The following is a 23,300-nucleotide window of genomic DNA, read 5'->3' on the forward strand; positions in this document are numbered from 1 at the left end:
ACAAGCTACAACACTGGCATCTACCTGGCAATGTGGAAAATTGCCCAGGTATGTCCTGCACACAAAATAAAAGGACAAATTCAACCTGGCCAATTACTGCCCCATCAGTCTACTCTCGATCATCACTAAAGTGATGGAAGGTGTCGCTGTCAGTGCTATCAAGCGGCACTTGCTTAGTAATAACCTGCTCAGTGATACTCAGTTTGGGTACCACCATGGCCACTCTGCGCCTGACCTCATTACAGCCCTGGTTCAAACAATGACAAAAGAGCTGAATTCAAGAGGTGAGGTGAGAGTGACTACCCTTGACATCAAGGCAGCATTTGACCGAGCATGGCATCAAGAAGCCTAGCAAAACTGGAGTCATTGGGAATCAGGGGAAAAACACTCCACTGATTGGAGTCATACCCAGCACAAAGGAAGATGGTGTGGTTGTTGGCGGTCAATCATCTCAGTTCCAGGACATCACTGCAGGAATTCCTAAGGGTAGTGTCCTAGGCCCAACCATTTTCAGCTGCTTCATCAATGACCTTCCTTGAATCATAAGGTCGGAAGTGGGGATGTTTGCTGATAATTGCACAATGTTCAGCACCATTCGCTACTCCTCAGATACTGAAGCAGTCAGTGTAGAAATGCAGCAAGACCTGGACAATATCCAGGCTTGGGCTGATAAATGGCAAGTAACATTCGCGCCACACAAGTGTTAGGGTCTGAAGTTCTGTTAATGTATGATATATACCTGGTAGTTCAAGATAATAGGGTGAACAGGTGTTGGATGTTAATTGTATTCAAGTGTGTATATATAAAGAGCCAGCCAGCACTGGCTGGTGGTGTTGCTTGGAGAGCAGAAGTAATCTTTGTGACAAGCAATAAACAATCTATACCAAAGCATCCTAGTCTCAGTGTCTTCTTCACAAACAGGCTTGGCGTTTTCTCTAACATTGGGAGCAGAAGATAGTTACCTGAAAGTGAAGACTGGAGACTAAGATTTGTATTTAGACAGGAGATTAGAATTGGAGTTTTATTTTTGACAAAGCTGTATTTGGAGTTTTTGTGATGAAAGATGACTGAAACCAAGTTTAAGGTGTCGGGATTAGATTTTCCACCGCTGTTTTGTGCAGCCGAACCTTATGATCAATGGAAGAATTAAGTTGATCTATGAATACGGATTATGTCTTTATCTAAAAGGAAGTAAGGAATGGTCCTTGCGCTTTCACTTCCCACCAGAAGCAAGATCAGGGACAAAGTGTTCTCGGAGCTCCAGGCTCATCATTTGGACGATGAGGAAGGTTTGGACAAACTCTTGAAAGATATGGATAAAATGTATATGAAAGATGACTTATTGAGTACCTATGAGGTGTAATCAGACTTTGATAAATTTCGAAAAATGGATGGTTCTTCCGTTGAAGAGTATATTATGGAGTTTAACCGACTATATCCAAGGTTGCAGCAATTCTGCTTCAAAATTCCTAGATCAGTATTGCCTTCAAATTGTTGGATTGTGCTAGGATATCGAACATGGATAGGCTCTTGGTATTAACTGGAGTTGGATTCAATAAAAAAGATACGCTGTTTGATCAGAAATCTGACACCCTAAAATCTTTTTTAGGAAAACATTTCTTTCTGGCCGCTTTCATGGCGCAGATGGGCTCTTTCACAGCATTTTGAGGCCATTCAAGTATGGGGCCCAAAAGTCAGTACGAAAGGAGAAACACACACAAAACGAATGAGGATAGAGACTCTTTTGGCAGCTATAACAGACGACAGGAATTGGGCAATTATGGCAGAAGGATGAACCCCAGGAATAACCAAGGGGTGGACAACAAGTGTTTCCGATGTGACTCAAAGTATCACTATAAGTTGCACTGTCCAATAAGAAATACAGGGTTTTTGAGATGACACATGACGTGGAAGGTTCGGAAGGCAAGGATGACGCTACAGATCGATCAGATGGAATTATACTGGTCACGAGAAGCTTCAGCTCGGTAATGGATGTCCTAGTTGCAGATTGGTTCAATTGTACGGTACTAGACAGTGGGTATACGTCCACAGTCTGTGGAGTGGACTGGTTAAGGTGTTACATGGATTCTTTAAGTAAGGAAGACCAAAGTAAGGTCAAAGAATACGACAGTTCCACCTGTTTCAGGTTTGGGGATGACAACACGTTGGAATCATTAGAAGGAGTGGTAATTTCATGTAAAATAGCAGGGGTAAACCATTTTATTAGTACAGATGCAGTATCCAGTGATGTACCTTTTCTGTTAAGTAAACCGTCTATGAAAAAGGCTCGGATGAAATTGGATATGGAACATGATAAGGCGATTGTCTTTGGGAAATCTGTAGCTTTGCGGTTTACACAGTCGGGACATTATTGTATTCCTTTAGCAAGACCTAACATCTCTAAACAGGATGTTAAAGAAGTGTTAATGGCATCCGGGAGTAGAGATTTAAAGGAGAAAAGGCAAATTATTTCAAAACTACATCGATAGTTTGGACATCCATCTAGTCATAGATTGAAGCGTCTGTTACAAGATGCAGGGGTAATAGATGATGACTACAATAAACTTATCAAAGACATCATGGAAAATTGTGATATCCGTAAAAAAAAAACAGGAGGATGCCATTGCGACCCATAGTGAGTCTCCCGTTAGCAAGGCACTTTAATGAAACTGTAGCAATGGACTTGAAAGTATGGGATAAAGAAAAAAACATTTTTATTCTACACTTTATAGACGTGGCGACTAGATTCAGTCTGTTGACGGTAATTTATAGTAAAGACAAAAAAGTAAACGTGGACAAGATAATGGAAAGGTGGATAGGAACAGGACTGGGAGTACCAGCTAGATTTCTAACTGACAATGGAGGAGAATTTGCCAATGATGAGTTCAGGAGTATGTGTGAATATATGAATATTGTGGCAATGCACACAGCAGCAGAAAGTCCTTTTTAGTAATGGGATTTGTGAGAGAAATCATGCTGTGATTGACTAAATGCTCCGAAAAATTTTAGCAGACCAGCCAAATGGTAAATTGACTACTGCTCTGGCATGGGCAGTGCATGTGAAAAACACACTTCAAATGGTTGGAGACCACAGCCCATATCAATTAGTTTCTGGCAGGAATCCAAAAATACCTTCGGTAGTGTGGGGTCATCTCCCGGCTTTAGAGGGGACTATAATTAGTTCAATTTTTGCGGAACATTTAAATGCCATGTTTACATGGAGAAGAGCATTTATTAAGGCAGAGGTTTCAGAAAAAATCAGGAGAGCTTTGAGGTATCGGATCAGGCCATCAGAAAAGAGTTTTGATACCGGGGGTATGCTATATTACAAAAGAGAAGGGCAGAAAGAATGGAGAGGCCCAGGAAAAATTATAGGTACTGATGACAAAACAGTGATTTTGTAACATGGCAACCAAACCATTAGAGTACATTCCTCGCAGCATATTGGCACTGATCATAAATTGACAAGATCTGAACAAATGATGGACGCTGATGATGCACTATGTACTTCACATGCACATATGTCGGACCTTTGCGAGCAATAGATTGTAGCAGATAATGGGCTGACTGAGAGTGGTTCAAGTGATAGTGAAGATCCAGATAAGGCCATTTATCCCAAAGGTCAACTAATGAAAGTTGGGACTAGAGTGACATATATGCCAGAAGGGAAGAGTGAATGGAGGGAAGCCATCATTATAGGAAGGGTAGGAAAGGCGACAGGGAAATACAAACATTGGCTGAATGTGCAAGACAAAGGACAAGATATCAGACCTATAGATTGGCAGAAGGAAGTGAAATCGTTGAAGGCCAGAAAATGGAGTATAAGTTCAGACAGTGGACCTGAAGATGATCATAGTCCAAGGAAAAGGTCATGAACTTGTGAAAGGAAGTCTGGTTGTAGGAGGGACAGGTCTAGTAGTAGTAGTCCAGAAAGGGATAGGAACTCTAGTAGGGGACGTGGTTTCACTAGAGCAAGGACCAGAGAGCAGGTGAGCGGTGCCACAAGAAGTAGGAGCCCTTACGATAGAGAAGCTCTAGTGGCTACTAACAAGTTAGATGGTAAATTGATAAAGGATGTCAAGCAAAAAGAGCTTGACAGTTGGAGAGCTTGGTGTATACACAGAGGTGCCAGAAAGAGGACAACCGGCATTTTCCCATAGATGGATCTGTACAGAGAAAGTATTTCCCGATGGTACATACAAAGTGAAGGCCTGATTTATTGGGATCCTATTAACATTCTCTAGGTAAGACTATTGATTTAGGGTTACCCCCAACTTAGTCTGCCTAAGAGGACAGTTAAAAGCACCTTAGCTGCTGAGATACTTGCACTGATAGAAGCGATAGATATGGGTATGTATTTATCGAGTATTTTAAAGGATCTCTTGTATAAGGGACAATTGGAGAAGAGTTTTCCTTTAGAATGCTATATTGATAACCATTCTCTCTGGGATAATGTCCATTCAACAAAAAGTGTCGCAGAAAAGAGGCCGAGGATTGACCTTGCTAATATAGAAGAAATTCTAGAAAGATGCAAAATTTCCAAAATAAAATGGGTTAATGCAAGTCATCAGTTGTCGGATTGTTTGACTACGAGAAGTGCTTGTTCGAAAAAATTGTTGGATGTCCTCGAAGGGGGCCGTCCTGTGTTATGATAAGTTAGGGAAATGTGGAGAATTTTTTTTAAACGATAAGATCGCTTTTTCCTTAAACTAGTTTTTTTTTTAAAGGGGGGAATATACAGCATATTAATGGCTGGTGCTGTTGTAAGTTGACAATAAATAATGTAAAGAAAAATGTGTCATTATTTGTTTTGTATTTCTTTTTTCTTTAAGTTAAATAGATATATAAGAAAAAGGGGGAATCTGTTTGGGTCTGAAGTTCTGTTAATGGATGATAAATACCTGGTAGTTCAAGATAATAGGGTGAACAGGTGTTGGGTGTTAATTAGTTAATTGTATTCAAGTGTGTGTATATATAAAGAGCCAGCCAGCACTGGCTGGTGGTGTTGTTTGGAGATCAGAAGTAAGCTCTGTGACAAGCAATAAACAATCTACACCAAAGCATCCTAGTCGAAGTGTCTTCTTCACAAACAGGCTTGGAGATTTCTCTAACAAGAAGTATCAGGCAATGACTATCTCAAACAAGAGAGAATTTAACCATCTCCCCTTGACATTCAATGGCATTATCATCGCTGAGACCCCAATATCAACATCCTGGGAGTTACCATTGACCAGAAACTGAATTAGAGTAACCATATAAATACTGTGGCTACAAGAGCAGGTCAGAGGCTAGGAATCCTGCAGGGAATAACTCACCTCCTGATTCCCCAAAGCCTATCCACCATCTACAAGGCACAAGTCAGGAGTGTGATGAAATACTTTCCACTTGCCTGGATGGGTGCAGCTCCAACAACACTCAAGAAGCTCGACATCATCCAGGACAAAGCAGCCCACTTGACTGGCTCCCCATCTACAAACATTCACTCCCTCCACCACCGACACACAGTGGCAGCAGTGTGTATCATCTACAAGATGCACTGCAGCACCTTCCAAATGCACAACCTCTAACACCTAGTAGGACAAGGGCAGCAGATGCATGGGAACATCACCACCTGCAAGTTCCACTCCAAGTCACACACCATCCTGACTTGGAAGTATATTGTCGTTCCTTCACTGTCCCTGGGTCAAAATGCTGGAACTCTCTTCCTAACAGCACTGTGGGTGTTTCTACTCCAGATGGACTGCAGCAGTTCAAGAAGTGGCTCACCAACACCTTCTCAAGGGTAATTAGGGATGGGCAATAAATGCTGGCATAGCCAATGATGACCACATCCCATGAATGAATAAAAAAAGTAACACCCACGCCACACAAGTGCCAGGCAATGACCATCTCAAACAAGAGAGAATCTAACCACCAATCTAACTTGGTGTTCAATGGCATTATCATTGCTGAATCACCCACTATTAACAGGCAGGGGGTTACCATTGATCAGAAACTGAACTGGACCAGCCACATAAATGCTGTGGCTACAAGAGCAGATCACAGGCTGGGAATTCTGCAGTGGGTAACTCACCTCCCGTCTCCCCAAAGCCTGTCCACCATTTACAAGGCACAAGTCAGGAGTGTGATGGAATACTCTCCACTTGCCTGGATGAGTGCCGCTCCAATAACACTCAAGAAGCTCAATACCATCCAGGGACAAAGCAGCCTGCTTGATTGGCACCCCATTCACTACTTTCAATATTCAAACCCTTCACCACCGACACACAGTGGTAGCAGTGTGGACCATCTACAAAATGCACTGTAGCAACTCACCAAGGGTCCTACGACAGCATCTTCCAAACCCGTGACCTCTACCACCTAGTAGGACAAGGGCAGCAGATGCAAGCTCCAAGCCACACACCATCCTGTCATGGAACTATATCGCTGCATTGTTGGCAAGGCCACCGTCTATTGTCCATCCCTAACTGCCCTTGAGAAGGTGGCAGCGAGCCGACTTCTTGAACCGCTGCAGTCCATGTGGTTTAGGTATACCTACAGTGCTGTTAGGGAGGGAGTTGCAGGTTTTTGACCAGTGACAGTGAAGCTACAGAGACATATTTCCAAGTCAGGCTAGGGTGTGACTTGGAGGGAAACTTGCAGGTAGTGCTGTTCCCATACATCTACTGCCCTTGTTCTTCCCGGTGCTATAGTTTGCAGGGTTGGAAGCTGTTTTTAAAGAAGCCTTGGCGGGTTTCTGCAGTGCATCTTGCAGGTAGTACACACTGTACCCACAGTGTGTTGGTGCTGGAGGGAGCGTAAGTTTAATGTGATGCAAGTGGTGCTTTTTGTCCTGAATGTTGTCGAGCTTCTTGAGTATTGTTGGAGCTGCACTCATCCAGGCAAGTGGAAAGTATTCCATCACACTTCCGACATGTGCCTTGTAGATAGTGGAAAGGCTTTGGGAAGTGAGGAAGTGAGTTACTCACCACAGAATTCCCAGTCTCCAACCTGCTCTTGTAGCTACATTTTTATATGGCTGATCCAGTTATGTTTCTGGTCAATGGTAACCCCCAGGATGTTGATGGTTGTGCTGTTGAATATCAGGGGGCAATGGTTAGGTTTTTTTTATTCTTTCACGGGATGTGGCGTCACTGGCAAAGCCAGCATTTGTTGCCCATCCCTGATTGCCCTTGACAAATGAGTGGCTTGCTAGGCCATTTCAGAGTCAACCACATTGCTGTGGATCTGGAGTCACATATAGGCTGGACCAAGGAAAGATGGCAGATTTCCTTCCCTAAAGGACATTACTGAACCAGATGAGTTTTTATGACAATCAATGATAATTTCATGGCACCATTACTGAGACGAGCCTTCAATTCCAGACTTTAATTAATTAATTAAATTTAAATTCCACCAGCTGCCCTCGTGGGATTTGAACCAGTGTCCCCAGGACATTAGCCTGGGCCTCTGGATTACTAGTTCAGTGACATTATCACTACGCCACAATCTCTCCTTGTTGGAGGTGGTCATTACCCGACACTTGTGTGGCACGAATGTATTTGCCACTTATCCGCCCAAGCCTGAATGTTGTCCAGGTCTTGCTACATATGGACACACACTGCTTCAGTATCTGAGGAGTTGTGAATGGAACTGAACACAGTGCAATCATCAGTGCACATCCCCACTTCTGACCTTATGATGGAGGGAAGGTCAGTGATGAAGCAGCTGAAGATAGTTGGGCCTAGGACACTACCCTGAGGAACTCCTGTAGTGATGTCCTGGGGCTGAGATGATTGGCCTCCAACAATCATAACCATCTTCTTTTGTGCTAAGTATGACTCCAGTCTATTGAGAGTTTTCCCCCAGATTCCCACTGACTTCCATTTTACTCGAGCCTCTTGATGTCACATGGTCAAATCTTCCCTTGATGGCAAGGGCAGTCACTCTCACCTCACCTCTTGAATTCAATTCGTTTGTGTATGCTTGGACCAAGGCTGTAATGAAGACTGGACCAAGAGGTCCTGATGGAACCCAAACTGACCATCAGTGAGCAGGTTGTTGCTGAGCAAATGCTGCTTGATAGCACTTTAGGTGACACCTTCCATCACTTAGCTGATGATTGAGCGTAGGCTGATTGGCTGGTAATTGGTGGATTGGATTTGCCCTGCTATATGCGGACAGGACAGACATGGACAATTTTTCATTTTGTCCCGCAGATGCCAGTGTTGACGCTGTACAGGAACAGCGTGGCTAGAAGTGCGGTTAGTTCTGCAGCACAAGTCTTCAGCACTAGTCAGGATGTTGTCAGGGCCCATTTCCTTTGTTGTATCCAGTGTGCTCAGCCATTTCTTGATATAACGTGGAGTAAATCGAATTGACTGAGGACAGGCTTCTGTGACTTTGGAGACCTCAGGAGGAGGTTGAGATGGATCACTCCCTCGGCACTTCTGGTTGAAGATGGTTGCAAATGCTTTGCCTCGTCTTTTGTATATAAAAACCGATGTTCCGTATCATTGAAGATGGGGATGCTCATGGAGCCTTCTCCTCCTGTTAGTTGTTTAATTCTCGACTACCATTCACAACTGGATGCAGCAAGACTGTAGATCTTTGATCTGATCCATTGGCTGTGTGATCACAAGGGTCTGTCTACAGCATACTGTTTCCTCTGTGTAGCATGCACGTAGTTCTTTATTGTTACTTCACCATGTTCCATACGAACATATGAACTAGGAGCAGGAGTAGACCACTCGGCCCCTCGAGCCTGCTCCGCCATTCAATAAGTTCATGGCTGAACTGATTTCTCCACATTACCATCTACCCCCGATAACCTTTCACCCCTTGCTTATCAAGAAATTATCTACCTCCGCCTTAAACATATTCAAAGACTCTGCTTCCACCGCCTTTTGAGGAAGAGAGTTCCAAAGACTCACGACCCTCTGACAGAAAAAAATACTCCTCATCTCGGTCTTAAATGGACGATCCCTTATTGGTTCCAGATTCTCCAACAAGTGGAAACATTCTTTCCACATCCATCCTGTCAAGATCCCTCAGGATCTTATATGTTTCAAACAAGTCGCCTCTTACTCTTCTAAATTCCAGCGGATGCAAGCCTAGCCTGTACAATCTTTCCTCATAATATAGCCCGCCCTTTCCAGGTATTAGTCTAGTAAACCTTCTTTGAACGAACTCCAACACATTTACATCCTTACTTAAATAAGGAGACCAATACTGTACACAATACTCCAGATGTGGTCTCACCAATGCCCTGTATAGCTGAAGCATAACCTCCCTACTTTTGTATTCAATTCCCCTTGCGATAAACAATAACGTTCTATTAGCTTTCCTAATTACGTGCTGTACCTGCATACTAACCTTTTGTGATTCATGCACTAGGACACCCAGAACCCTCTGCATCTCAGAGCTCCGCAATCTCTCACTATTTAGATAATATGCTTCTTTTTTATTCTTCCCGCCAAAAGGGACAACTTCGCATTTTCCCACATTATACTCTATCTGCCAGATTTTTGCCCACTCACTTAACCTATCTATATCCCTTTGTAGCCTCCTTCTGTCCTCTTCGCAACCTACTTTCCTACCATTCTTTGTGTCATCAGCAAATTTAGCAACCATATCTTTGGTCCCTTCACCTAAGTTATTTATATAAATTGTAAAATGTTGAGGCCCCAGCACAGATCCCTGTGGCACACCACTCATTTCATCTTGCCAACCAGAAAATGACCCATTTATGCCTACTGTCTGTTTCCTGTTAGCTAGCCAATCTTCTGTCCGTGCCAATATGTTACCCCCTACACCATGAGCTTTTATTTGTTGCAATAACCTTTGATGTCTTATCAAATGCCTTCTGGAAATCCAAGTACAATACATCCACTGGTTCCCCTTTACCCACAGCACATGTAACTCCCTCAAACAACTCCAATAAGTTGGTTAAACATGATTTCCCTTTCACAAAACCATGTTGACTCTGCCTGATTACCTTGATTTTTTCTAAGTGCCCTGCTATAACGTCTTTAATAATAGCTTCTAACATTTTTCCTAAGACAGATGTTAAGCTAACTGGCCTGTAGTTTCCTGCTTTCTGTCTCCCTCCCTTTTTGAATAAAAGAGTTACATTCTCTATTTTCCAGTCCATCGGAACCTTCCCTGAATCTAGGGAATTTTGGAAAATTAAAACTAACGCACCAACTATCTCACTAGCCACTTCTTTTAACACCCTAGGATGAAGTCCATCAGGACCCGGGAACTTGTCAGCCCGCAGCTCCAACAATTTATTCAGTACTACTCCACTGGTGATTGTAATTTTCTTGAGTCCCTCCCTCCCTTCCATTTCCTGACTTACGGCTAATTCTGGGATGTTACTTGTATCCTCAATGGTGAAGTTCAATGCAAATACCTGTTCAATTCATCTGCCATCTCCTTATTTTCCGTTATTAATTCCCCAATCTTATTTTCTATAGGACCAAAGTTCACTTTGTTAACTCTTTCTTTTTAAAATATCTATAGAAACTCTTACTAATATATTTCTAGCTGGCTTTCTCTCGTACTTTAAATTTACCTTCCTCATCAATCTTTACTGTTTTTATTATATTCTGTCCAATTTTCTGACCTGTCACCCATCTTTGCGTAATTATAGGCTTTTTCTTTAAGTTTGATACTATCTTTAACTGTTTTAGTTAACCACAGATGGCGGGTCCCACCCTTGGAATTTTTCTCTCATTGGAATGTATCTATTCTGTGTGTTCTGAAATATCCCCTCAAATGTCTGCCACTACATCGCTATTGACCTATCCCTTAACCTAATTTGCCAGTTCACTTTAGCTAACTCTGCTTTCATGCCCTCATAATTGCCCTTAGTTAAGTTTAAAATACTGATCTTGGACCCACTCTTCTCTCCCTCAAACTGAATGTAAAATTCAATCATATTTTGATCATTGCTACCTCGGAGTGCCTTAACTATGAGGTCATTAATTAATCCTAACTCGTTGCACAATACCAGGTCTAGTATAGCCTGGTTGGCTCCAGAACGTATTGTTCCAAGAAATTATCCCGAAAACATTCTATGTACTTCTCATCTAGGCTACCTCTGCCCATCTGATTTTTCCAGTCGACATGTAGGTTAAAATCCCCCATGATTATCAACGTACCTTTCTGACAGGCTGCCATTACCTCTTCCTTTATACCCCGTCCTACAGTGTGGTTAACATTCAGTGGCCTGTACACCACTCCCATAAGTGACTTCTTGCCTTTAATGATTTCTCATCTCTACCCAAACTGCTTCTACATCCTGGTTTCCTGAACTTAGGTCATCCCTCTCTATTGAGCCAATACCATAATTAATTAACAGAGCCACCCCTCCACCTTTTCCTAGCTTCCTGTCCTTCTCAAATTCCATGTACCCTTCAATATTCAGGTTCCAATCCATGTCATCCTGCAGCCATGTCTTTGTAATGGCTATCAGATCATACTTACTTATTTCTATTTGCGCTCTCAATTCATGTGTTTTGTTTCGAATGTTGCATGCATTCAGATACAGAGCCTTTAGTTTTGTCCTTTTATTATTTTTGTAACTTCTAACCTTATCTGTTGATTTACTCTTAGATTTGTACGCTCTGTTCCTTCCTGTCATAGTCTGCTCATCATTTCTCATATTAATACCTTCTTCTCTTGTCTCTACTCCTTGATTTACCATATCTTCCCAAATTTGATCCCTTGTTCCCCACTATTCAGTTTAAACCCTCTCCACTTCCCTAGTTATGCAGCTCACTATAACACCAGCCTCAGCCTGGTTCAGGTGTAGACCGTCCCAATGGTACAGACACCACTTTCCCCAGTACTGGTGCCAGTGCCCCACGAATCGGAACCCACTTCTACCACACCAGTCTTTGAGCCACGCATTAATTCCTCTAATCTCATTTCCCCTATGCCAATTTACACGTGGCTCAAGTAATAATCCTGAGATTATTATCTTTGAGGTTCTGTTGCTTAATTTGGTGCCTAGTTCCTCATACTAACTATGCAGAACGTCTAGCCTTCTCCTGCCTATGTCATTGGTACCTACATGGTTCACGACGACTGGATCCTCCCCCTCCCACTGTAAATTCCACTCCAACCGGGCAGGCAACACAGCCATCTGGACTCTCGCTCTTTGCTGCAGAGAACAGTGTCAATCCCCCTAATTATACTGTCCCCTACCACTACATTCCTTTTTTCTCCCTCCACTAGAATGGTTTCCTGTACCTTGGTGCCATGGTCAGGTTTCTCATCCACCCTGCAACCTTCACTTTCATCCAAACAAGCTGAAAGAATCTCAAACCTGTTGGACAATCGCAAAGGCTGAGGATCCTGCACTCCTGTCCTCTGGGTCCCTTTACCTGCCTTAGCTGCAGCCACACTCTCCCGTCCCCGACCACTGACCAAATCAGAAGACACCATCCTAAGGGGTGTGACTGCCTCCTGGTACAAGGTGTCCAGGTAATTTACCCCCTCCCTGATGTGCTGCAGTGTCTGCAGCTTGGACTTCAGTTCAATGACTCTGAGCTGAAGCTCTTCGAGCCACAAACACTTACTGCAGATGTGTTTGCCCTGAATCACACTGGCATCCAGGAGCTCCCACATGCAGCAGTGACACATCACCTGTCCTGCCATCCTTAATGTGTTTCAATTAACTAGTTAATTATTTTATTCAATTATTTATTTTATTTTCCTTTTTTATATATTTTATTAAGCTTACCACTAGTTCCTTTACTATTTTAAACATTAGGAGAAAAACAGACCTTAACCACTTACCAGATACTCTCCAAACAGCTAGCTTCTTCCCCAACCAATCACCTACCTGCTTGCCTGTGATGTCACACTTGATTTTCTTTGAAGGGCTCGTACCACTGAACTGGATAGGCTAGAGGGTAGGCTAGAGGGTAGGCTAGAGGGTAGGACCTCATTTTCAGATATGCCTAGTTCACCTCCTGGTAAACTCTTCTATACTCCTCACTGAACCAGGGTTAATTCCCTCGTATGATTGTAATGACAAAGTGAGGGAAATTCTGGGCCATGAAGTCACAGAATGTGGCTGAATACAATTCTGCTGCTGATAACCCTCAGTGCCTCATGGATGCCCAGTTGTGAGTTGCTAGATCTGTTCTGAACCTACCCCTTTTAGCATGGTAGTAGTGCCACTAAACAAGATGGAGGGTTTTCTCAGTGTGAAGACAGGACTTTGTCTTCACAAGGCACGTTCAATGGTCACCACAACCAAATGGGTTTCGACAACAATTCGGTTATTTCATGGTCCCCATAGTTTATACTAGCTTTTTATTCCAGATTTATTTTATTATTTAATTTAAATTCCCCTGCCTCCATAGCAGGATCTGAATTCATGTCTCTGGATCATTGTTTAGGCCTCTGGATTACTACCCCAGTAACATAATCACTATGTTACCCTACCCTAAATCCCACTACTTATTTACTTACTTGAACTTGGACTTAAAGGGATAAAAAGTTAAACCACAGCTCTATTTTTAGTAGCTAAAAAACATAACTGTGTTCCAACTACACGGGGTAGAATTTCTCCAGGGTTCCCCAATCTTCCACTGTAATTTCATTGCAAGGTCAGTAGAAACCCTGACAAAATGGCATGAATGGCTGTTTGCGCAGTTTCCTCGACTTTCTATTGATCTTTCACTGAAGTTATGCCAGGAGGTCAGGAGAACTCCTGCAGAAGTTTATGTGAGCAATGTCACAGTAAATAAACTAATTTCCCTAAAGCACACTTCAAGGGACCCTTCACATTGATATCTTGTGGTACACTATCATTGCTGAGTATTTGGAGCAGATCACAACATAGGAAATGGGTGACTTCTCATCATCCCATAACCAGTGAGGTTCCTTCAAGTTTTTGTTTGGCACGCACAACTCACTAGTTGCCTGCAAGTGTGGCTCAGGCCTAAAAATGTTTCAGACTTCCTGGTGGTTACAGTGGGCAGGGGGCAGTCGCACTCTGCTCACTGACCACTCGTCGAGCATCTAAACCGAAAATCGCTCCATGTATCTCTTGGCAGTTTTACCTGAAGGCCCAAGAAAATGGAAGATTACAACCAAGCGTGGCCATGAACCGAAATCTCTTTGGCTGCTGCTGATATTGCAAAGATGGTGCTGGCAGGGCTCCTTGTTTAACTGGATCAATCTCACAACTTCTCTAGTTAGAATGGCTTTCTTCTTTCTCTATCTATCCAGCTGAAGTTTGGACCCAATTTAAACTCACCATGGTAACCATTACTGTGGCTGCTGTTTGAGCGGTGAGAGTGCACAGTGAAGAAAGACAGAGAAGCTTGGGTGCATTTTTCATGGCAATGATGCCACAGGAAAGCTGGAAGCTGGATCCTGGGCAGGGTAGCCCCATATTTTTCAGACACCGACCTTGAGATCATACTGGAGGCTGTGAGGGAGGGGAAGGAGGTCCTTTTCCCAGAAAATAGCAGGAGGAGATCACCCACACAGATCAAACAGGACTGGGTAGAAATCACTGCCACTATGAGAGTGGCAGGAACGTCGTGAGAAGGAGCTGGATCCAGTACAGGAAAGGTTCAATAACTTCATACGCTCTGGCAAGTTGAGTCCTACCCCCAACCCTCAGGACAGGACAGAGTATTCAGCCTCCTGCAGACACACCAGCTGAGGTGTCTCAGGGCGTGCACTGCTCCTGAACATGGAAGGGGTGTGTAACCAGGGGACTTATTGACCCCGCAAAATGGCTCAGAGCCATAGTGCTGCTGAGGACCTGCCAGCCCTGATACATGCAGCTTTTAATGAACTGGAGCAGCTGCCATTAGCCACAGAGGACAGCAGTGCCTTATCTTGCTTCCCTTGGCCTTGCAGGAGAAACAGCCACATAATGCCAGAGAGATGGCCATAACAGGTGGAGGGACAGATCATCATGGCAATAGAAACAGTGAGGATAGCGTACCTGCAGGAGGTTGACCCTGGCAAAATGGACATTCATGGTGGAGAAAGTGATTACAGAGGACAAAGCGCTCACCAAGGGGGTGCATTGCACTCTACCCCTTCCGACAGCATACTGAGCACCAAGTTGCACTGTAGAGGCCTCTGCTCTCTAAGGCTAGCTCTCATGATCTCTTCTTGAGTCTCTCACAGGTGCAGACGCCCAATGCTCAAGACCTGTTCCCTCTCTATCAGCGGCCCGCAATGACCACCAAGGAACCGAAGAAGCAGCGTCACACCTTACCAGGGCAACGTCCATCAGCGCAGATACTCTCACCTTGGTGGATCTTCGCACGCGTTTAGATAGGATGCACTGGGTGAGGAGCATGGCACTAGTGCGTGGGAGGAGCTGCCAGAGGCAGAGGCAGCTGTGGGCACCCCTTGGAGGAGGGAGCTCAGCTGGGAATAGAAGCAAGGCCTCAGAATGCACAGGGAAGAAAGCTCTACCTAGACCAACAGCAGCAGACATGCCCCCACATGTTGAAGTTCCCTGAGGCAGTGAAGGGTCATGGGCAGTGAATGGAGGAGTATATCCAGCTTGTGCACCACCACAGCTCAGGGTTATGAGGACATGAGCTTCTCGATGGAGAGTGGCCAACTTCATGGAGAGCCATATGCAGCAGCACTTGGAGAGCATGCAGGAAATGCGCACTGACATCCATAGGATGCATGACGCACTGTGTAGCCTGGACCAGTCAGTGGCACTGTTGGCAGAGATGTTTGAAGTGGATGCCAGTTGCATCCCAGCTGGTGCTCCCCTTTAGCATCCAGAGCGCCCACCAAGGGCTGAGGATCTCACGGGGCACCTTTATCATCTTTGGCCTCCTTGGCTGCTCTGAAAGTGGGAGCATCTTTGCAGTAGGGCCCAGCGATGGAGGGTGCGTTGGCAATGATTCAGGTATCCTCACTGCACCTCCACGATGATGAATGCCACATGCATCTCAGCCACAGGCCGAGACAAGTGAGCAGACTGCCTTCACCTCCTCCGAGGCAACATTAGAAGCACCACGTAGAAGTGGCCGAGCACCGAGGCTACTGCATTGCATGGAGTACTAAATTGATCGGTGGAGGGTCTGCTTGCTGCAACTGTTTTCCTTTCTGAGTACTATGTAAATAACGACACCTGAAGGCATACATGTGAGACTCCTTTTATTGATGGCGGGACAAAAAATGAGGTATGAAGTGATGAAGGAGAGCAAGAGCTTGTCAATGGTGACGGCGAAGCTTCAGGCCAGATATATTTCCTTCATTGGTGGTAAGAGTTTAGATGCTCCAGACAGCAATGGACGTTTTGGCACAGACACCTCAGAGTGAGCTCCATACCTTGCCCTTCATCCTGGGTCAGAGAGACTAATCTTAATCGTTCCTAAATCAACTGATCGTCGACATTCAAGGCATTCCAACAAGACCTTCGTGCCCTGTGCAGTGTCCATCTACCGCCCTGTGTAGTTAGAGCACATGGATGTTCTGCATTTTCCCCCTCAAACTCCTCTTCCGCCTCCTCTCCCACGTCCTGCTCAATCCCTTCCTCCGATGAGCTGTCTCCTTCCAGGGTTTCACTGTCCTCAAAGTCCACATCTCTCTGGAGGGCCTTGTTATGCAGAGTGCAGCAGACCACCACAATGAGCAAGACCCTTGCAAGAGTTTATTGCAAGGTGCCACCTGACAGTGCAGGCACCGGAACTGCATTTTCTGAAGCCCAATGCCCTGCTCAATGGTTGTCCTAGCGAGCAGATGGCATTGGTTAGCTAGAAATATAAAGACAGATAGTAAGAGTTTCTAGAGATATATAAAAAAGAAAAAAAAGACTTAACAAAAAGAGTGTTGGTCCTATAGAAAGTCAGTCTGGGGAATTAATAATGGAAAAAAAATGGAGATGGCAAATGAATTGAACAGATATTTTGCATTGGTCTTCATTATTGAGGATACAAGTAACATCCCAGTATTAGTTTTGTCAAGAGATAGTACAGAGGGAGGAACTCAAGAAAATTACAATCACCAGGGAAGTGGCACTGAACAAATTATTGGAGCTGTGGGCTGACAAGTCCCCGGGTCCTGATGGACTTCATCCTAGAGTGTTAAATGAAGTGGCTAGTGAGATAGTTGGTGCGTTGTTTTAATTTTCCAAAATTCCCTAGATTCGGGGAAGGTTCCATTGGACTGAAACTAGCTAATATAACTCCTTTATTCAAAAAGGGAGGGAGACAGAAAGCAGGAAACTACAGGCCAGTTAGCTTAACCTCTGTCTTAGGGAAAATGTTAGAAGCTATTATTAAAGATGTTACAGCAGTGCATTTAGAAAAATTACAGGTAATCAGGCAGAGTCAACATGGTTTTGTGAAAGGGAAATCATAGAGTTATACACCACAGAAATGGGCCCGTCGGCCCATCGTGTCTGTGCCGGCCATCAAGCACCTAACTATTCTAATCCCATTTTCCAGCACTTGGCCCACAGCCTTGTATGCTATGGTGTTTCAAGTGCTCATCTAAATACTTCTTAAATGTTGTGAGGGTTCCTGCCTCAACCACCACTTCCGGCAGTGTGTTCCAAATTCAAACCACCCTTTGAGTGAAAGTTTTTTCCTCAAATCCCCTCTAAACCTCCTGCCCCTTACCTTAAATCTATGCTCCCTGGTTATTGAACCCTCTGCTAAGGGATAAAATTTCTTCCTATCTACCCCCTCATAATTTTCTTTACCTCAATCAGGTCCCCCCTCAGCCTTCTCTGCTCGAAGGAAAACAACCCTAGCCTTTTCAGTCTCTCTTCATAGCAGAAATGCTCCAGCCCAGGTAACATCCTGGTGAATCTCCTCTGCACCCTCTCCAGTGCAATCACATCCTTCCTATAGTGTGGTGCCCAGAATTGTACACAGTACTCCGGCAATGGCCTAACTAGCATTTTATAAAGCTCCATCATAACCTCCCTGCTCTTATATTCTATGCCTCAGCTAATAAAGACAAGTATCCCATATGCCTTCCTAACCACCTTATCTACCTATGCTACTGCCTTCAGTGATCTCTGGACAAGTACACCAAGGTCCCTCTGACCCTCTGTACTTCCTTGGGTCCTACCATCCATTGTATACTTCCCTTGCCTTGTTGGTCCTCCCAAAATGCATCACCTCACACTTCTCAGGATTAAATTCCATTTGCCACTGCTCCGCCCATCTTACCAGCCCATTTATATCGTTCTGTAATCTAAGGCTTTCCTCCTTACTATTTATGACACCACCAATTTTCGTGTCATCTGCGAACTTACTGATCATACCTCCTCTATTCATGTCTAAACCATTAATGTTCACGTCTAAATCATTAATGTTTAATCATGTTTAACTAATTTATTGGAGTTCTTTGAGGGAGTTACAGGTGCTGTGGGTAAAGGGGAACCGGTGGATGTATTGCACTTAGATTTCCAGAAGGCATTTGATAAGTTGCCACATCAAAGGTTATTGTTGAAAATAAAAGCTCATGGTGCAGGGGGTAACATATTGGCATGGATAGAAGATTGGATAGCTAACAGGAAACAGAGAGCAGGCAATAAATGGGTCATTTTCTGGTTGGCAAGATGTAATGAGTGGTGTGCCACAGAGATCTGTGCTGGAGCCTCAACATTTTACAATTTAGATAAATGACTTAAGCTGAAGGGACCGAAGGTTTGGTTGCTAAATTTGCTGATGACACAAAGATAGGTAGGAAAGTAACTTGTGAAGAGGACATAAAGGGGCTACAAAGGGATATAGATAGGTTAAGTGAGTGGGAAAAGACCTGGCAAATGGAAGTATAATGTGGGAAAGTGGGAAATTGTCCATTTTTGCAGGAAGAATAAAAAAGCATATTATCTAAATGGTGAGAGATGCAGAGCTCTGAAATGCAGAGGGATCTGGGTGTCCTAGTGCATGAATCGCAAAAGGTTAGTATGCAGGTAACAACATGTAACTAGGAAAGATAATAGAATGTTATTGTTTATCGCGAGGGAATTGAATACGAAAATAGGGAGGTTATGCTTCAGCTATACAGGGCATTGGTGAGACCACATCTGGAGTACTGTGTACAGTACTGGTCTCCTTATTTAAGGAAGGATGTAAATGCGTTGGAGGCAGTACAGAGATTATTTTTTAGACTAATACCTGGAATGGATGGGCTGTCTTACGAGGAAACATTGGACAGGCTAGGCTTGTATCCGCTGGAATTTAGACGAGTAAGAGGTGACTTGATTGAAACATACAAGATCCTGAGGGGTCTTGACAGGGTGGATGTGGAAAGGATGTTTCCCTTTGTGGGAGAATCTTGAAATAGGAGTCACTGTTGAAAAATAAGGGGTCGCCCAATTAAGATAGAGTTAAGGAGAATTTTTTTCTTTCAGAGGGTCATGAGACTTTGGAATTCTCTTCCTCAGAAGGCAATGGAAGCAGAGTCTTTGAATATTTTTAAAGCAGAGGTAGATAGATTCTTGATAAGCAAGGGGGTGGAAGGTTATCAGGGGTAGGTAGAAATGTGGAATAATCAGTTCAGCCATGAACTTATTGAATGGCGGAGCAGGCTCAAAGGGCCGAGTGACCTACTCCTGCTCCTAATTCATGTGTTCGTATGTTGTATTGCCACTGTGCCTCTGCCTGAGGGTCTCATAGAGGGGTGAGTAGCCATCTCTTCAAGGGATATCTATTGTGCCCTAGGATCTATCCACAGACCCGGTAGGGAGTTGGCCTGAAGATCTGTAGCAGCCTAGACTGCCGGAGGATGAAGGTTATGGCAGCTGCCAGGAAAGTGAGTGTGCACGTGGAGGAAGTCCTTGTTGTGGTCGCACAACGTCTGGCATGAACTGAATGTACTGTCCAGCCCTGATAAATAGGGCATCCATGACCTGTGAGTTGCAGTGGGGTGCAGCCATTTGCAAGATGCCACCAAAGTCTGCAGCTGATCTTTGGATGATGCCAGAGGCAAAGATGTTCAAGGCACAGTGACCCTGACAGCTACTGGCAGTGCATGCCGACCAGGGCTCCCAGGTGCGTGGTCTTCAGGCAGATGGTTACAGATCTCGTCGCCGAAGAGTCGAAGTCTCCTGCAGTACTGGTTCTTGGTCATCTCAAGGTAGCTCCATCTTTGGCGGTAGATCCTGTGCTGAAGGTATGACCTCCATGTCTTTCCTGCCCCTTGTTCCTCTCCACTGCCCTCCTGATGCCCGGGGCTCTGCCCTTCCTCTGGAGGATGCTGCTCCTCATCGCCATTGGGCCTAAAATATGAAAGCCGTGCCCCCACTGCCGGTTGCTGCCTTCCTTCTGGTCAGGTGGTCATCCAACTGCGCTCGCCAGCCTTGCCCTCTCCTCTTATGCTCCCACAATGCCTGGAGGTTGGCAACACACTGCACTTCCCAATCGCTTACTGCCACTCTCCCTGCCAACTGCGCAGCATCAATGACACAGCCAGACATCTCAAAGTGCTTTACAGCCAATGAAGTACTTTTGAAATGTAAACACTGCTGTAATGTATGAATGCAAAGTAGAAGGTGTTTTTATTGAAGATAATGGGGGAAGTGTAATGTGTATTAATAGAACCGAGCAGATGAATAGGCAGTTTGGAGCATGAAGTACATCTTGGTACTTCTACTCTCACTATTCCTATATGATGTATTACTGGAAACAGTAGCAGTGAAGGATTTCTGAGAGATCTGCTTTGATCTTGCTTGTGATTCAGCTGGTCGCTTATCTTGACATTTGGCAGACCCAGATGGTGTTGCCTGTGTGCCAGGAATAGAATGTCCTCTCCTGACTACAAGAACCTGCTGTTTTCAGTGATGACTCCTGTCACTTGTTCAGAGGCAGCTGCAGACAAGGGGCTGGTAACAATATGAGAGCTTCTGGTCTCATGCCCCTGCTGGAAGATGATCACTCGCAGTTACTACTCTGCTCGAGCACAGACTGTTTCACGGCAACAAGGTCTCTGAATGCTTTACTTATAGTCCTCTGAAATTTGTATCCCAGTCCTTTGAAGCCGGTAGTTATTGCACCATGAAGTGTGGACCTCAACATCAATGGCAGCATTTCTGAGATGCTCCAAATGCATTCACTGCCCAGGTGCCTGAAATCTTTTCTACTGATGTCACAGATGAATCACAATGATAGAGCACAGATTCCTTGCTTTATGATAATGTCCAAAGGGATGGTAGAATCTGCAACTGTGGAAACCTAATTTTCAGTGTAGTCTGCAAAAAGGCAAATGCTGGACCCATTCAGTCCTATGAAGTATGCATCATTTAATTGCTAGTCTCCTGAGGTCAGAATCACTAGGCAGTTCAACAGGGCTTGTGATGGTGCCAAACCTCGACTCAGCAGTCCAATACTCCTGCTTCTTCCATACCCATGAAAAGTGACTCACTCTGTAATTCCACCTCAACCTGTAAAAACCACCATTATACTTGTTTCTGGGCAAGCGTTTGCTTTAAATGGCATGATGCTCAGTGTCATGGTGATGCTTGAAGCTAAGAGGGTCAGCTTGCTGCTCTTGCAGTTTTGTAACAAGAAAAATGCATTAAAAAGTCAATGTTCATAGTTCGGCATGTTGTTGTCATATAGAAATTATATTGCACATTTTGCTGTACAACAGTCACTCTTTTATGCCTGTTGAAAAACATTTTCCCAAAGAAGGTGGGTCATCATAATTATACAAACCAGAGGGTATTCCAGTCCTCCAGCTTATGCATCACTCTCCTCATGAATATTTTTCCAGCTGATGACTTTCTTGTTAATGTCTTAAAAGGTGAAAGCTTTGGCATGATAAATCCCTCCACCCATCTGTGCTCCTATTGAAGGAAGCCTTTTTCTGTTAGGAGAATATAAATATATAAATCAGTAAGTGAAGTTTTTATCTCTGTATTTTAAGCAGCACCATAGTTTTATGTGAAGCTTAGCTGACCCCTTCTGTCAGAAAGGGCTGGATTTTGTGGAGGAGGCAGGGCTCCAGGTTCTGGGCCGAAATGGCAGGGGCACCCCACCTCAGCCTTTTTGCGCCCTCCTCCCCCCCCCCAACCCCCACCCCCCCACACCCAACCACCATACGGCGCGATCCTCCATTGTTCCAGAGGCGAGGTTTCAGGCGCCGGGATCCCGCCTTCAAGAGCTACCAGCCAATCACAAGACTGGCAACTCAACAGTATCAGCAATGCCACCAAGGAGCGGTGGCCATTGCTGGTACTGCAGAGGCCTTGGACCGAGGCCCAGCGCTGGAACCCCGGACCTCAGGTAAATGAGACGGGATCACCGGGGCCAGGACAGAAGGCCACGACAAGGGTGGAAGGAGGTGTGAGGGGGCTGGTCATAAAGCCCAGGTGGAGGGGGTTCCTGGGAAGTGCATCGTTTCCTGACCAAGGCCCTCTGTGGGCCACAGATTTCCCACGGAGAAGGGACCCCCCAACCACCCCCCCCCCCTTCCCCCACAAGGGAAAGCACCACATTTTATAAGGTGCCCTCCCTGCGTGGTGAAGATTAAATCCCAGCGGCGGGGGGGGGAAAGAGGTCCTTAAGTGGCCTCGGGGGACCCATAAAATCCAGCTCAAAGTGTACATGAACATTTGACAGCTAACCAAATACCAATACATTTTAAGAAATACAATGCTCAGTCCGCAAGCAGGACCCTGAGCTTCCGGTTGCTTGCCATTTCAACATTCCCCCCTACTCTCATGCTCACATCTCTGTCCTGGGATTGCTGCAGTGTTCCAGTGAACATCAACGCAAGCTCGAGGAACAGCATCACATCTACCGATTAGGCACACTACAGCCTGCCGGACTGAACATTGAGTTCAATAATTTCAGAGCATGACAGCCCCCCATTTTACTTTCATTTTTAGTTATTTTTTTCTTCCTTTTTTTTTACATTCTTTTTTACATTTTTTTTTTGCATTTAGTTCATTTCACCTTAGTTTGTTCAGTTTGCTTACCCACTGTTTTTTTCAGGTTTGCACTTGCTGCTGTTCAATATTCTGTGTATTAACACCTAATCTGTACTAATGCTTTGTCTTTCAGCACACCATTAACATATTGTTTACCTTTGCTCCGTGACGTTTTGGTCAGCTATGTGGCCTGGTCCAATCTAGACCTCCTTTGCTATCTCTTGCCCCACCCCCACCTCACTTGCTTATAACCTGTGACTTTTCTAATATTTGTCAGTTCCGATGAAGGGTCACTGACCCGAAACGTTAACTCTGCTTCTCTTTCCACAGATGCTGCCAGACCTGCTGAGTGGTTCCAGCATTTCTTGTTTTTATTGTAAGAAATACATTGTTTTTCAAATATCCTTTCAGTCCCATCTGCTAG

General features: G+C 44.5%; 1 protein-coding gene across 3 annotated transcripts in view; it reads right to left on the minus strand.

Annotated features, from left to right (window-relative positions):
* The window catches only part of cers6 (ceramide synthase 6), a 337,760-nt gene that overhangs the window by 244,260 nt on the left and 70,200 nt on the right, over positions 1–23,300 (minus strand). The window lies entirely within an intron of this gene.

Source organism: Heterodontus francisci, chromosome 7, assembly GCF_036365525.1.
Source record: "Heterodontus francisci isolate sHetFra1 chromosome 7, sHetFra1.hap1, whole genome shotgun sequence".
NCBI lineage: Eukaryota > Metazoa > Chordata > Chondrichthyes > Heterodontiformes > Heterodontidae > Heterodontus > Heterodontus francisci.